This window comes from Calidris pugnax, unplaced genomic scaffold, assembly GCF_001431845.1.
Source record: "Calidris pugnax isolate Ruff unplaced genomic scaffold, ASM143184v1 scaffold3, whole genome shotgun sequence".
NCBI classification, from domain to species: domain Eukaryota; kingdom Metazoa; phylum Chordata; class Aves; order Charadriiformes; family Scolopacidae; genus Calidris; species Calidris pugnax.
The window spans coordinates 3,313,526-3,319,525 of NW_015090799.1; positions in this window are offsets into that span (position 1 = coordinate 3,313,526).

Here is a 6,000-nt window from a genome sequence, read left to right on the forward strand (position 1 = left end):
ATTGTTAACTGGTAGGCAGGAGGAAAAGTAAGGAAAAAGAAAAACCACCAAAACACCAACCTCTGCACTTCCAAAGACCTTAAGAGTCCGAATACATAAGAAGATGACAGTACAGGATGGCATTACTGGTCAGTGGCAGCAGCACTACGTCAAACTAACCACAGATGCTTTTTGTTCATAGCAGTGATCAGCCAAAGGTGCATCTCCTCCACAGCTTAAACTGATCTACATCAGAGCTAATAGCCCCACCTTCTCCCACCCCGCTATAAATTCCTGTCTTCCCTCTTACTATCCAGTTGCATAAACTCCACCACAGCTGGGCAACAAGCTTTAATAAAGTTAACCTAAAACCCTTTCTTTCTCAGTGCTGTCTGAACCCACCACCACGTTTCCAGAGCGGCTGCCACCACAGAGGAGTGGGAGAGGAACATCCCTCCCTGGAAGGAGGGATACCCCAAACACCTTCTGCTGCTGAGGAAACACACCCCTAGGACAAGAGCAAGACAAGGACTGTAGCCCTTTCTCAGACTAACCCAGATAACCTAGGAACAAAGCACTCCTGCCCTTTTCAACTCCAACAGAGTCATCTAGTCTAATATAAAGTTGCTGGTCCTTAACAACTATGCCACAATTCCTATTTTAAGCAGTGAAAGAAAGTTTTCAAGAGCAATAACTGTCTTTGCAGCTGCCTATCAAAGCCTCCCCCAGCAAGGAGGCTGCATGCCAGAACCAGGCATGCCCTGCTGTCCCCACAAGTGTGTAGGTGATGAAGGCTGGTGCCCCGTGCTGACCATTCGACGAGCGTGCTGGAGACGGCACGTGCAAACTCACTGTGTAAGCACGGTGGGGAAAGCAAACCAAGACGCAGTGATGATAATGATATCCTCCTGAGGATATCAGGAGAGTCATTTATACACTCAGGATCCGACTGCATGTCTGTACAGCGCATGGGGAGGGGACAGCAAGCTGGGGCATCAGTCCCAAGGGGAGAACTGGGGCTGTGCGATGAGATGAAAAGGCCACACCTCGGGAAGAGCCTGCAAGTCACAGCCGGGATGTGAGGCCCTGCAGAGCAGCCAAGTCCAAGGAAGGCCAAGATGCAGGCCAGAGCAACAAAACAAAACATCAACAACGTCCTTAACAGCAAAGGAATAACTCGTAACCTCTCACTCAACAACACTGAGCTAATTTCCAAGTGTGAGGAGATTGATGACAGATAACCACGATTTTAATCCAGACGCAGATCTGCAGACTTCCCTACCCTGGAAAGGCAGCTCAGTTCCTGCTTTGAAGTCTTGCCCTAAGAACAGAAAACAAGGAGACCAGAAACATCTCTCGTGAGGCTCCTAGAAAAAACCTGGAAGAGGAACAAGAACGGTTTTCCAAACAATACATTGAAACAACAGTTAAATTTAGGAGAAGAATTAGCAGAAGACAATCAGGGACAAGGAGAGGCAACAGTTTAAGAAGAGGAGAGTGACTGTACCAATGGCTAGTGACAGCACACAGCCAGTGAGACAGGGTACTGTTCCTAAACAGAAGCATTACCTGGAGAGTGATGATAAGCCCTTCAAATAGGAATGGAAGTCCAACAAAAAGAGTTAGACTGAAAAGAGGGCATACGTGAAGACCACGTGAGTTGGGTGACAAAACACGGTGCAAAGTGAACATTGAACATCCCCAAATCTTCAAGGGGAAAGAACACTCATTCCTCTGCAGCTGCAATGATAATGCAGAAGTGGAAATATACATCTTTAGAAAAAGCAATTTCAATGTAAAAAGCCAAACTAGAGCCTTGATTTCAGAGCATCACCAGGTTGGCTTATAGTCAGCTGGTTTTCATCCGCCCTATATTGAAAACATGACAAGCCATGGCACGGCCACGGCAACACCCTTTAGATAGTCCAGGACCTCACACTACTCTCACAGTATTTTGGAGATTACTGCTAATATACTGGTCTAATTCAATAGTGAGACATCACAGGACACAAGCCTCTTCAAATGGCATGCCCTAGGTCAATTTGAAGACATTTTGCCATTACTTTAGCCTGGAGAGGTTTCTTTTATGAAAGATGGTGTGCATTTGCCCTTTTCCACTAGCTCTAGTTACATGTCCTCTACTAGGAAAGCCTCGAAGAGAGTTAAGTGGGGGCAGAAGAAGGGGCTCCGGAATGACAGACGTATACAACAACTGGTTATTTATTTGAAGTTGGGAATTTCCCATAATCACTACCAGAGACCTAGAAAATAATCACTTCAAGTGAAAAATAACAGCTTTTATAACCACCTACCTAAACTGTGTTTTTCTCCCATTCAAACTGAGCTCTTTGATGTGTTTTATACAGTAATAATAAAAATTTATACAGAAGATAAAGTGACTCAGTATTTGCAGCATGGATTAGATTTCTGCTGCTTTCTGTAAGCAAATCAATAACAAAATAAATGGCATTTGCATTTTGTCAATGGGAAACATGCTGTTAGGAAGATACACGGCAAGGATTATATTGAAGTGAGAAGCTCATTCTTTTCACAGGAGTTTAGTTTCACCTTATCCATTTCACTTTCATCGTTATCAGAAGCCCCAGCTGAGAGCAATGATGTTTTTCCTCTGTAGAGGAAGGCATACAGTGCCCCTACACAAATGGGACGTTAATGCGGGGCTGTGCAATCTTTCTGGAGGGCACTGGTGACCGGTTCTTTCCAGCAAATACTGCCCCAAGAAGACACCACCCCTGCACACCAACTGCTTTTGAGCTAGCTGTGAAATCAGGGGGTTGTTTGCACTATGGGCAATCTTGGGTTTTGGCTCTTCCAACAGTTGCTGTGTCTAAGAGCACAGTGAGGAATAGTGGAATGAAGACAGAGGAAGATTTAGCAAAAAGCAGAAAAACTCTTGGTGCGTGCATGAGAAAAATGAACGTTTTCCCAGAAGCAGTGGAGGTAATTGTGGTCAATGTCTCTGGAAAGGGCCACACAAGAAATGGTCCAGGATTTAGTCTATGTGGTATACCAGCTTTCTTCCTTTTCCCATTTTTGGCTGCTTCTTTGTTTCCTGCCAAGTCTGCTTCCTTTATTTCCTAAAATCCTCTGAAGAGTTTCCAATAAGGAAAAGTAGTACCTGCTTTTTAGAAGTCTATCCTGGCCTCAAAAGAAAAAAAAAAAAGGAAAAATAATGCCACCCTACTCAAAGTGCCCATTAAACAAAAAGTCTCAAAGAGAAACTTCCCAGTACAGTCTAGTTAAAGAACAATAGGTACCTTCAGCCCCTAATCCAAATAATTTGTGTGTCTCACTTGCGCCACTTGCAGCTTCCAAACCTGGATGTGTTTTACTCAAATGGGTCAATCCTGGGACAAACTCCATGTTAACAAAAATTAATAAGTTTCTGGTTCTCTACAAACCCATTTTCGGCTTTTAAGGCTTCATTCAACATTTTTTGTATCAGGTATTCTTCCACTGAGCTAAATCAAAACTCAGGAGATCTCTAAAGCCTTGCTATAACCCCATGCATCATTTTGCTGGTTAAACAAACTGAGAGCTCCACATTCCTCCCCCATCATATTTATGCGTGCTACAAAGCGTACTTTCTGAAGAAGCTGGGGCAAAGACGTGTCCGGACAGAGAGCACCAAACCAATGGTGGGAGGGCTGCGGAGCTGGGGAGTCACCTACAGTCACACAGACAGGAACCAGAAGGAACAGACAACATCTCAGGAATTTCATGAAAATTTTCAAAAAAACCAGAAGTCCGTAATATCTCAGTAACCCAGAGAACTCAAGAAGCCCAGGCAAAAGACATGGCTTCTACACATTCAATAATAAGCTTTTTATCCTCAGAATGCGTTATCTACTTGGTTCCAAGGCAGGAAATTTGTTTTCACACAAAACCCAAACTGAAGCCTAAGATGTGCTAAGTTCATAGATTTGTCAATCTTTTTTTTTCACGGTTCTAGGGAAACAAGCATTATCACCTGCAGTAGCACCTGAGGCTGGCCACGACGGAGGCTCCCGAGAGCCCTGATGAATACACCAATGGACCAGCAGTTTCAACATGTTGCCAGTAAGGGTTAATTTTGAGTCTCATTGGCCTAGCTGGCCATGCCCACACATATCAACCCAGCAGATATAATTGCAAAGCAGGTATATTTGGCTCCAGTCACTCTGCCAATTTAGCGGCAACAAATGCCTGAAAATTGCAGGGTGTAAGTTTAGCACAGCGGGTCTCACATGCTGTGCTTTTTTTTACTGGTAGAGACTGTATTTGATTAATCAGAATTAAAAGAAGGGTATCATACTTCATGAAAGCCTGTCTATTTTTCTCCCTATTCTCTGGAAAGAAGTAAGAAGAAAAACAAAAAAAATATAATCAGACTGCACCTTCCTTTCTGTCATTCCCACACGCTACAAGAAGTTCGGGGACAATGAAAACTGTACATAAAGGATATTTTCCAGAAGGCTCTGGTAGGTAACACACAGTGCCAGACCGAGAGCCACTGCCATCAAAGCAGACCACTGGTGTGACACACGCGGGCAGTAGCCAAGGTTTGTCCCAAGCAGAGCACTCTCCAGCCCTGGTGCTCCCACTCGCCCATGTCTGTGCATCACTGCTCTAACCCACTTGCAGCCCACACTGGCTGCTATGCCTCTGGGTTTGGATTTTCTAATGAAGTACCTAAGCAGACTTATTCCAGACTCACTAAAATTTTCAGTCTCTCAGCACTGAACTATTCCAAACCCATTTTTCTCCTGAGGAAGATCCTTTTTAGGCAGCTGAGATTCTTCATAGACTCATTTCTTAAATTTTGATTCCCAGCTACTGCAATATTTTCTACTTTTCCTAAAAGACAAGATGACAGGTTCTGTTCAGATCTTCCATCAGAGCTGCCGAGTGGCAGCTCCCACATTCCTAGCTGGAAAGCCTGGCAAACAGCAATCACCCATATGCTGAGGTTCTCCCTCTTTGCTGAATCCACTTCATTAGGATCAGAGAGGAAGGCCTCACAGGGGTGGTACAAAGCTCGTTGAGGTAATAGACCCTGTTATAACTTTAGAAAATCAGTTAAACACTTCAGAAAGAGACCACGTACTTTAGACAAGCTGCAAAGCAAATAGAAAAAAAAAATATTAAAAGAGCAAAGACTTTCCTCCTAGAAAAGAAGTAGGAAGGGGCTTTCATTGAAGACCATTATCTTCCCTAAATTTTCCCTTCACTTTTCCCTCCCTCCTTATTGAAGAATATGGAGATCAGCAGGTTAGCACAAAAATCACTCTTACTAAGGCAAAAATATTTGGCCAAGAAGATGAGTCCTGCATTTTGTTCATACAAAGAATGAATTCGGGACCTTTTTTAATTTTGGCTTTATTATGAACAAAAAATGTCACTATCCTTCAAGATTCTTCCAAAAAAGGTTGCTTTCCTCTTTATAAACACTAATGCTGAGTGACAGCCTGTCACAGCAGTTTATACAGGGCAGCTCTACCGTCCTGTTAGCAGGAGACATCCCACATGAGCAGAAGACAATAAGCAATTCTGGCTAGTGCTCAGGATAAGCCCCCTCAGCAGAGACGGGTGATGTTACTGGATCACCCGTGACCTCATGCATTACACAATACACCAAGCTGTTCTGTTTTCAGAGAGACCCACACAAGTGCTCCCCAGACCAATTCATTCCAAACAGGCCTTCATTTTCCAGCATTGAAGAGGATGCTCATCCTTCACCGTAACGTAAATTCCTTGCATTCGAGAACTAGAAAAACTGAGTTCTGTGAAAAACATCGAAAACTCAGCCGTGCTCCCCACTTCCAGGCTGGAAGAAAGCCTGTCTGCATCTCCCACTGCTTCATGTGGAATGAGACTCCTATGACCCCGGTGATTAGCACAGAGGAAAGAGGATAGCCGACAGTCAGGAGTAGCTTCCTTCAGCAATACTTCATTAATAATTTAGCTGTTAATGGCCATGTAACTGGAGTGGCTGCAGGAGAAATGAACTATGTAGCTCTC